The sequence below is a fragment of the Galeopterus variegatus genome, unplaced genomic scaffold (genome assembly GCF_000696425.1).
Source record: "Galeopterus variegatus unplaced genomic scaffold, G_variegatus-3.0.2 Scaffold3702, whole genome shotgun sequence".
NCBI lineage: Eukaryota > Metazoa > Chordata > Mammalia > Dermoptera > Cynocephalidae > Galeopterus > Galeopterus variegatus.
This window is the reverse complement of record NW_007729813.1, coordinates 54630-65364: the sequence shown is the minus strand read 5'-3', so window position 1 is coordinate 65364 and position 10735 is coordinate 54630. Positions and strand designations below refer to the sequence as shown.

The 10735-nt window shown below is 48.0% G+C and overlaps 1 protein-coding gene across 1 annotated transcript in view; it reads right to left on the bottom strand.

The window, feature by feature from the left end:
* Positions 1–2341, bottom strand: part of SEMA6A (sema domain, transmembrane domain (TM), and cytoplasmic domain, (semaphorin) 6A) — a 150119-nt gene extending 147778 nt beyond the window's left edge. The window contains exon 1 of the mRNA XM_008585763.1: positions 1974–2341. The gene's annotated coding sequence lies outside the window, so the exon portion shown is untranslated. The remainder of the gene's footprint in view (positions 1–1973) is intronic.
* Positions 2342–10735: the final 8394 nt, after the last annotated feature.

The following is a 10735-nucleotide window of genomic DNA, read 5'->3' as shown; positions in this document are numbered from 1 at the left end:
TTTCCCCGGAGCAAAAAAAAAAAAAAAAAAAAAAAAAGGAGCGATCCCACTGTGGCTGTGCCTGGCCACCGCACTCCTAACGCAGTCACTTTTCTCCCAAAATCGACGCGGAACGGCCGGCAGGGATGCCCACTGCGATACAGGCCGGAGGCCGCCCCTTTAATTGCTTGCCCGGGCTCTGAAGACAGCGCCTGGAGTCTCCCATTCCTCCCCCGCTCCACGCACACCTGGCTCTGTTCCGCTCTCCCCTGGACATCCGCCGACTGGAAAACTGCGCGTGCCAGGCGCAGGAGGCTCGGGATGCTGCACTTGGAGCTCGTTACTTTCAAGCCAGCGAGCCCCAGCCTGTGTCCACACGCACCCTCTCGCCAGCCTCTGTCCACAGTGGCCGCACCAGCATTCCCAGTCCTGCCCCTACACCCACCACCTCATCCCCACCCCCATACATCCCTTCTCCGACTGCTTGAGATACTGGTCTAGTCAGTTCCGCGGGCGGTAGGCGATACTCTCCAATCGTCCAGCTCCTAGTCACACCCCAGGCTGTCCACATGCTTCCCTCAGGGTCCGATTTCCCGCAGACTGCCCAAGCTGAGCCCCAATCCTGTAGTGCCCGCCTCCCCTGGCTTTCAGAAAAACTTTCCAAAAGCGCTTGGCCCAGTGACCCTGAGCTGTAAAGGGGAGGAGGCGCTGGGCGGAGGGGCGGCGAGGGAGCGGGAAAGGCAGCGGAGTCCCGTTTCCTTTCCCGACACCCGCAAGTCCGGGACCGCTCCTTAGCTCCCCCTGTGCTGCTCCGGTCGTGCGAGGAGGGAGCCCTCAGGATCCTGCTTTGCAGCGTCTCCAATAGTGGAGAGCTCAGAAAAACGCGGAGAATAGGGAGAAGAGACACTTCCCATCCCAGCAGGGTCAGACAGGGTGGGTGGACACTGGCGGGTTTGCTCCCGATCGCCCCACTGATCCCAAACGCAGCACTCTAGGGCGCAGCGAGGAGTCGGGACATCCACAACCTGGAGCTGGAGCAGAACCCTCGTCTGGGTGGCAAGCCCAGGGTCATCTCTTGCCAGGTCTCCTCACCCTTCCCCCTCCCGGGTCACCTACTTTCCAGAGGGACCGCGCAGATCTTGGAGGAGGGCGCACCGTGCGCCAGCCCCGTCATGGAGGACTCTGTGCTTGAGCGGGGAGAAGCTGCGACGGACAGTGTCCTCGCCGCTCGGGTGGGAGCTGCGGCGGGGGACAGCACCCAGGGTGGGAGCGCCGCGCCACACCGAGAGACCGCTCCTGGGCACTTATTCGAGCAAACAAAGCCGGGAACCTCTGGTGCCAGAGGCCACTGGAGCCGGGATCTCGCCAAGAGGCAGGACGCGCGGGTGTCCAGAGCCATTACAAGTTTCCCGCACTCCACGGAGCCCAGCCCAGACCCCGCGCTGACAACAAAAGATTCTCTTCGCTTCCCCACAGTCTCCGTGTAAACACCTCTCCCACCCCAGAACCCAAACCTGGCACTGGATGAAAACAGTGTTGTTCTACCCAACCCCCTACGGCCCTCGAAGGCAGAACCCTTCCCCCTGCCTTCGACACCAGAACTAGGCGCTTCCGAGAATCCCACCATCTCGGCTCGCTCTGCTCCCTGCTGGCCCTACAGTGAGGACGAGCCTCCAGTCCCGCACACACACCCCTGGGCCGGGCAGCCAACCGCGCGGTCGCGGTCCCGGGCGGCGCCGGGCGTGTGTGCGACGCGGGTGGGGAAGCTCTCGACACGGAGCCCTGCGGTCTCTGGGGCGCAGGGCTAAGAGGAGCGGCAGGCAGGGCTCACGGTTGCTCCCCCAGGACCGGCAACGCTCGGGAGACAGAGACGCGAGACAAAATAAAACGCGAGCATCACAAAGCCGACAGCGCGAGCCTGCCGCAGCCCCGGGACCCTTAGGTTGGAGCCCAGCCGCCAGGAGGTGGGGCGCGCCGGGGCGCCCGGGCCGTACCTTTTCGGTGCATCGACGGGCAGGCGGCCGGGGCTCGGAGCGGACTGGTACAGCGTGTATCCCATTTAGTAATCCATTATCGAGGGGCTCTCTTCGGGCCGCGAGCTGTGTTCTCTCCTTCACAAGCCTTTGTCATTCCTACATGTGTGCTTGTCTGTTTGGGGGCAATAGTCGCGGCGACTACTTTCTGGGATGCAAGCGCGCTGTGTTCATCTCCAATGATGGGCGGAGAAGGGGAGGGGGAAATAAGAAAGAAGCCAGAAAAGAAAAAAGAAAAAGAAAACCAACAAGGAAGAGGGTAAATGTTCAAGAAACTCTTCTCCAAATCCAATTTCCACTTGGATTCCACTCCGGTGAGTCCCCTCGGTGGTGTCTGCTCCGATTAACAAGTCATTTCAGGGCGGGGGGCGAGGTGGGGGCTGGTGCAGGGGTGCAGGGCTCTGGCCCCGCTCTGCGGCCGAGAACGCGGTGCCGCGGGTGTGGCGATGCTGGCCGCTGCCGCACGCCTCTAAGCGGGCATCGCGGGCGGTCGGCACCGCGGAGGAGCGCCGCTGCTGCGTCCCGAGCGCCTGGGCAGCCGAGTGCGCGGGGAGCGGAGTTGGCTGCAGCCTCACCCCGTGCCGCTCACTACTCCTCTGTCACCGGAGAGGCCGCCGCTCCGGGCGGAGCCAAGTCCCGGACTGGATTACGCAGAGCGGACTCTCCTCCCGCGATCCCGCCTCCTTTGGTTGGCGTCTCCTCGGACCCAAAGGAGAGCAGTGGTGTGTGTGTGAGTGCGAGCGAGAGAGGCGGAGAGAGGAAGAAACTGCGCGGTGTGGCTGCAAGTTAAGCCTTGGACCGACTAGCCAGCGCCGCTTCCTTCCACCACGATTCCTGACCCCGCGGTGCGCTCGGCGGAGGCCGGGCGGGGGTGACTCAGTCAGGAGCTCAGCCCTCGTCTCCCCCACCCCCCACATCTGCTCTAGAAAGGGGGGAAAAAAAAAATCCCGGACAGCATTGCTGAACCCTGCCAAATCAGAAAAATAAATAAAAATAGACGTAGTGCAGAAACGAGTTACAAGAAAGGATTTGTTCATCGATTTTCTTAAATGGAAAAGTTTTAAAGGATGAGGGTAAGTGAACGGCGAGCCTTTCTAATTCTGATTACTGTATCAAGAGGTAGATTCCAGAAGTGATGGACTCTCTACGTACCCAGATGAATTGATAGAAGCCGGTTAAAAATACACTTAGAAGATAAGAACACGGCTATAAGTTATGCACACACACGTCGACAGAGCATGTTGAGTAAGCGAATAAACTACAGTATAGACAATGGTGTTATTAACGAGGACGATCTGCTTTAAAACTTCTTCGTTTTAAAGTCCACACTGTGTGGACTGTTCTTAGAAATAAATAAACTTAGGAAAAAACGCAAACAATTCCAACGAGAGCCCAACAGCCTCATGGAAGGAGATAATCGTAACTATCTCCAAGGAGCTATTGTTATGATCACAGGAAGAATGGCAGGCTCAGCCTTCCTCCGCCGCTTGAACTTTCGATAACCAAGACGTCTCGCAGTTACGGGCTTGTGCCAACTCGTCAGGCCACGCCATGGTCCCCTCCCCCCGGCCGCCGCGCGCTTCCCGCGGCGCCCCCAAAGCAACTGCGCGCCTTGCCCGCTGCTCCCCAAGTGGCCTTCGCAGATGGGGTGGACCGTAGACGCAGCCTTTTAAAAAAGTAACACCGGACAGCCAAGCAGTTCTCGCAGCGACATTTACTAGTCATGGGGTCGGCCGAGAAAAGCAAGTGGGGAGAGAGATCCGGGTCCCAGTCCCATTTAGTCGTGCCTTCATAATGGAAACTGTACCTGTTCCCGACTTGGGGCGAGGACCACTAATAAGTCCGCGTTCCCTTTTTGGCCGCTCCTTTATGGACAGATATCTGCTCATGAGGGCTCACAAAGAATAAACTGCAAACGCGACAACACCCTTTTTTTTTTTTTTTTTTTTTTTTTTTTTTTTTTTTTTTTTTTTTTTTTTTTTTTTTTTTTTTTTTTTTTTTTTTTTTTTTTTTTTTTTTTTTTTTTTTTTTTTTTCTTCCACAAGCCACCTGGAAAAGGTGGGGAGAATGGTAAGGGGAAGTCAGTCAGTCCTTCTGCTGTTCTCCAGCGCTGCCAGCAGGGGCCACTATCCCCACCTTTCCCAGGCGAAATCCCGCACTACAGACCCGGGGCGGGGCGGGAGGCGCGGCCCTGGGTGCGCGCGCAGGCTCCGCGGCTCCGGGAGTGGGCTCGGGAGGGGGTTGGAGAGTGGGGAATGGCCGGCTTGGTTGCGCGCTCCCGCGGCCTGGGTGGGGGCGGCTCCGGGACGGCCGCCTAGAATCCGGCGGGGTTCTGGGAAACGTCTCTGGTGGCCAAGACGCCTCGATTCTCGGCTGCGCTACTTAACGCCGAGATTTCGGCTGCTGACTGCAGGACCAGTGCGAGCCAGGTCCCCTACCTCGTCCGCGCGCCCCGCCGGTGTCCCGCAGCCCGGGGATCGGGCCCTAGCTGTCCCCGGGCTTCTCTGTCCCGCACTTCCACCTGGCCCGGGTCGCCAAGGCCCCTGCTTCACTCTTCGCCGCTGATGCTAATTGTGTTTGGGAAAAGTTCTTTAATTGGCAGAATTAGGCAGAGCAAACGAATTGTTTCACAGGCTGAACCAAATTAATTCTGGGTTTAGCTCCTTCCCTTGGAGAAACAAACAATTAAGTTGTCTTGTTTGCTTTATGGATATATTGGAAATGCCCCACATCGAGTTTCAAGATATTGTTGAAAAGGAAATTATTTTCAGTATTAATACTTGTATGTTTAATTTGTAGCAACGCTGAGCCAAGAAGCAAGAGATTAAATTTACCTAATTTAAAATTATAAGAATGCAAGAGGAAAAGAATTTGGGTTTACTTCTGCACGACGAAGAAATACCACCCAGAATCTTCAGGGCAGTATCTAGATCTTAAAGTCTCACCATCCAATTAGGCGCCTCTCGGCCTGATGACGTGATATGACATTTTCTACCTGCCTGGGAAGAGACGCTCCAGAAGCTGGAAGAAAAGCCAGCTATTGTTAGGCTCCCGAAACCCTCCGGGGAGCACCTGTGGGGAGGTTAGAAACCTCATGATGTCATTTCCCCTTCTGTGCGCCTCACACTCAGTCCCAGAAGCCTGTCTTCACTTTTCAGTAAAACCGCTGCTCCTCCAAAGCCTTTGAAGTCTGCAATCTACCCTTTCCCTTCAAGGGGAGAAAAAAGCCAATGGAAGTTAAAGAATCACAGCGTTAGCACCAGGAGAGAACTTGGCTGGTTTTGTAGTTAAGAAGCATGAAGTAGAGTGATCAAGGCCTTGGATCTGGAGGCCATCTGTGGTTATGTAACTTACTAGCTGGTAATCTGTCTTCAAGAAATTAGAATGAGTGCTGGAGGTGTGCATGAGCAAGCAAGCTGGAACAAGAGGAAGTTATGATTGGAGAGTGAGATGTCAGAATTAGTGATTTAGAAGATGGAGCCTTTTCTGATAATAAGGCCCAGCAGGAAGCCCTGGTGTGGGTGGCAGAGGGGAGTGGAAAAAGTCAATATAAAACTGTCTGGGGCCGGCCCGGTGGCACACTGCTATAGTGCGCCGCTTGGGAAGTGTGGTGGCGCTCCTGCCGAGGGTTCGGATCCCACGTACAGACCGGCGCTCACTGGCTGAGCGAGGGGCGGGAGCAACACCGAGGGTTGCGATCTCGTGGCCGGTCCCGGTCCGGTACGGGAGCGACACTGAGGGTTGCGATCCGTTGCCGGTCACGAAAAAAGACAAAAAGGAAAAAAAGAAAAAAACTGTCTGGCTTCCGTTCCCCTTTTGCTAACATCTTCAATGACAACCATGACAGTAAATCCATTGGACATCTTAAAGTTATTATGTTATTTGAATGCTCAGCAACAATGAATGCGGCCATTCCTTCCTTTGTGAAATACTCTCTGCTCTTGACTTCTAGGACACATCACTCCTGGGTCTCCTCCCACTTCTCTTTTCTTTTTTTTAACGTTGCTTTTCTTTTGATGAAATTGAAAGATACAGAAATTTTCAAAGAATAATATAGCAAACATTCCAGTTTCCACCACTCAGAATCAACAACTTTTAATATTCTGTCATATTTGTTTCCTGTCTTTAAGAAATAAAACGTGGTGGATAAGCTTGACTTTCTTATAATCAGCACTGTCTTTCCCACCCTTTGCACCCACCCCCTCTTTTGCCATAGGTAACATTATCATGAATTTTGTGAGCATCCTTACAGTTTGTTTTTTATACTTCTTCATATACCATATGTATCCAGAACCAATATATAGGAATGTTTTTGGTTGTTTTTCCGCTCAAATTAACATAAATAATTTCTTGTTCATTCCTATCTTCCAATTCATTCTCCAAATTATAGCCAATATGATCTTTGAAAGATGCATATCTAATTACATCAAGCCCCTGCTTAAAACACTTCTTAGGCATCTCTTGACATCCCCAAAGCTTAATATGCTCTTCAAGGCTGTGCATGATTTGTTTCTTGCCTGCCTTTCTGGTCTCATCCCTCTGCCACGCTCCTGTCATTGTCCCCCTTCTTCCTGCATCGCTGGTGTTTCCAGTTCCTGGAAAGCTCCATGCTCCTTCTTTGTAACTATCAACCTATCCACGTGCTTCTGCCTGGAACACTGGAACTTCCCCCTTCTTCTTTTTACCTGGATAACTCCTACTCATTCTTCAAGTCTCATCCTCAGTGTCCCTGCCCAAAAAAGACTTCCCTGATACTCCAGAATAGGCCATACTCTCCATTATGTGTTCTCAAAGTACCCTGCAAATTTACTTCATGGTATGTATCATATATCAGCAGCTAGAATTAATATCTGGTGCAATTACTTGAATGCTTCTCTTTCCTGTTATATCAGAAACTCCTCGAGTCTTGGGACTATGTCTTTTTGTTTCTCTTGTATCTCCAGCAGCTAACAGAGAGTGAGAACATGGTACATAAATCATTAGTGAAAGCAGTGAGTTCCTTTTCAAGGACTCAGTTGGATAAGAAATAGATCAGTGGATGAAACAGGACCATTTAAGAAGGGAAAGAAAAAACAAACAAAAGAAAACACTAGAAAGATATAACACCCTTCTTATCTTGAGATTCCAGTTCAAAAGAGGAACAAAATCTAGGCTTTTCCCAACACAGAACTTCCACTGTGGAGTGTCTGATTTGCTTTTTGAATGAGGAAAGAAAGATTTGTAGATGTAGGTGATGAGTAAGTACAACAGTTACAAAAACGAGATGCTTAAAAATAAGGTGCAAAAAGAATATAAATATAACTCTGTAAATATAACTCTAAAAGCCCCATGGAAGGAAATAAAACTGCAATTTGAATCCACAGGGAACAATGCAACAGCATCTCCGAGGACCAGCTCTACCAGCAAGCTGGAGTTTGCTAACAGTGATTTACTGTCTGCCCTTCTATGAATAGCTTCATGGGTGGTGTCCCCCCATGTGTAACAATCATTTCACTGTACCACAGTGAAGCTTTGGCTCCATTCATTTCTGATATCAAATTATTGTTTGGGAAATCAAGAGAATGGTAGATTAGAAATAAGGTAATGAATGAACAATAAATGTTAAGTAAACCAGAACTCCGTTCTCCCCCACCCCCACAAAAGCTCTTTACATTAAGTTGAAGTCTTCAGCTATGTAATACAGAGCAAAGCCTGTGTTTAGCCTTATTTTCACCTATCCATTCCAACATAACTTCTTTTAATTTCTCCTCCTACTAATATTTAGACTTAAAAGTATCTACTTGGATGTGTTTAAGAATGCAGTTACCTAAGCATAATTTATTCTTCTCATAACTAGATAAACCAGTTATTAAACAGTGCTTTGGGATTTGCTATTTGGCCAAATGAATGATGAAAATTAAAATATACTTGTTTTTGAGAACTGCTTTCAAGGCCTTCCCTTCAGGTAGTGGAAGACATGCTAGAAAAGGAATTGTTCTGGCACATGCTTTAATATAAAATTATGCTTCAATTTGTTCCAATCCTGGTTTTTGGATTATGTGAGAAAAGTCTGTACTGATATCAACTGAAAGACTTTTTCCAGGCTGTTTATGATGAATGTGTATTTAAGAGTAATTTTATAACCAGAGGAATGGAGAAAACTGAGGGTGTTTTGTTTGCTTTAACATCGAAACTTTAAAACAGAAGACAGCTGTTTTAAACATCTAAACTTAGGCTGGATAATTGTGGACAATGAATGTGCTTTAAAAAGATGATATGCTTGGATCTCAAGTAGGTTTTTAATGAAGTATAAAAAAAACATCGTTGGATATAAAATTATCCTCTGAAAACTCTTCTATACATATAATTATAAAATATAAGGATGGTTTTCTAATGTCTTAACCTGACTTTGGATTTTGTGCGTGGGACAAGTCTCTTTTTAATTATCCAATAAAACACTGATGACACTTAACTAGGTAGATTTAAGAGTGTTTTCAGATACAACTTTTGGCTGAAATGTATTTAAATATTACATTTTAAAATTAATAACATATAATTTGGTACTTTCCAGAAGTTTTAGATGAGTCAGTCACTAGTGTACCAGTACCTGATTTGTGCTCCACTAAATATAAGACAAGTGAACAATTGACGCCTCTTTCTTAGTGAAATCTCTTAAATACATATTCTTAACCAGGTACTTATTAATATAAACTAGAAAGTTACTTTTAACATTTAAACTGAAAACCTACACACCTGTTTTCTTAAGAAATATTGTGTCACAAAGAGTATTATCAAGACTACTATGGAAACCCATGTGTTGATTTCCTCATAGTTCCTCTCCCTTTCTGTCCATGCCTCAAAGCAATTGAGTCATTTCCTTTCTCCAAATAACCTTTTAGAGCCTTTTCTTCTGTTGAAGCAAACTGCAGAAAGTCCCAAACCCTTTCCTTCTCCTCACTATCAGTGTTCCCTAAAATTCTCTACTCTGAACAAGATTGCAGGCGTGGATGTTTGAATTGTTACTGCTCAATGTCTGACATTTTTTTTGCTAGATTCTCTTGCCTTAGGAAATTTCCCTTTTTCGTTAATTCCTTCATCAATACATTACTTTTTCAGGTTCCTTTTTTTTCTTGTAAACCGGTTAGCTATTTATTTTGTGAAACACACCATAGCTGAACAAGATTGCAGGCGTGGATGTTTGAATTGTTACTGCTCAATGTCTGACATTTTTTTTTGCTAGATTCTCTTGCCTTAGGAAATTTCCCTTTTTCGTTAATTCCTTCATCAATACATTACTTTTTCAGGTTCCTTTTTTCTTGTAAACCGGTTAGCTATTTATTTTGTGAAACACACCATATAAACATAGTAAGAACGTTGAATGGCACTACTAATTCACTCACTGTGGCCCAGGAATTAGGCTTATGCTCTCAGGTTCCTGTCAGTGCATTATTGGATGAAGGTGACTCGAGATGCAACGACACTTTACTTACCAGCACTTCTCCCGATCACTTGACAGCACCATTCTTTCAGTGGCTCAGGCCTAACAATGGAGTCCTCCTTGAATCCTTCCTGTTTCCCATCTCTCACATCCAATTCAGCAGCAGATTCTGCTGGCTTACCTTCAAAATATATCTAAAGTCTAATCACTGTTATTTCTAACATTATCACGGACTCGAGATGCAACGACACTTTACTTACCAGCACTTCTCCCGATCACTTGACAGCACCATTGTTTCAGTGGCTCAGGCCTAACAATGGAGTCATCCTTGAATCCTTCCTGTTTCCCATCTCTCATATCCAATTCAGCAGCAGATTCTGCTGGCCTACCTTCAAAATATATCTAAAATCTGATCACTGTTATTTCTAACATTATCACACTGGCCCAAGCCTCCAGTTTTCATCTGGAGTTTTGTATTAGCCTCATAACTGGTCTCCCTGCTTCTGGACTTGCTTCCCTACAGTCTAGACTCAAATAGTAGCCAGAATGATCCTTTAGTTCAAAAAATCATGTCACTCCAATGCTCAAAACCATCCAATGGTTTCTTTCCCACCTCCTTCAGCATAAAAGACAAAGTCCGTACCACCTGGGCTCCCCTCCACCTCTGTGGCCTCATCTTCTCCTCTCGTCCCCTCACTCCCTGCACTGTGGCCACCGTGCCTTGTGTACATTTCCACCTCAGGCTCCTGTTTCTCCCTCTCCCTGAAACACCATTTCTTCAGATATCCACAGGGCTCAGTTCCATATCTCCTGCAGGTTCTTGCTCAAATGTCAATTTCTCAGCCAGGCCTTTTCTGACCACGTATATATTTACCTGTTTATTTGTTTAATGTCTGTTTCTGTCAGGGCAGGAACTGACACTTTCATTTGCCACCATATCCCAGCAATTAGAATATCTCTCGTCCCCTCACTCCCTGCACTGTGGCCACCGTGCCTTGTGTACATTTCCACCTCAGGCTCCTGTTTCTCCCTCTCCCTGAAACACCATTTCTTCAGATATCCATAGGGCTCAGTTCCATATCTCCTGCAGGTTCTTGCTCAAATGTCAATTTCTCAGCCAGGCCTTTTCTGACCATGTATATATTTACCTGTTTATTTGTTTAATGTCTGTTTCTGTCAGGGCAGGAACTGACGCTTTCATTTGCCACCATATCCCAGCAATTAGAATAGTGCCTGGCACATCCTAGACACGTGAAAAATATGTGTTGAGTGAATGAGTGAATAACCACACCTTACCACATTTAAT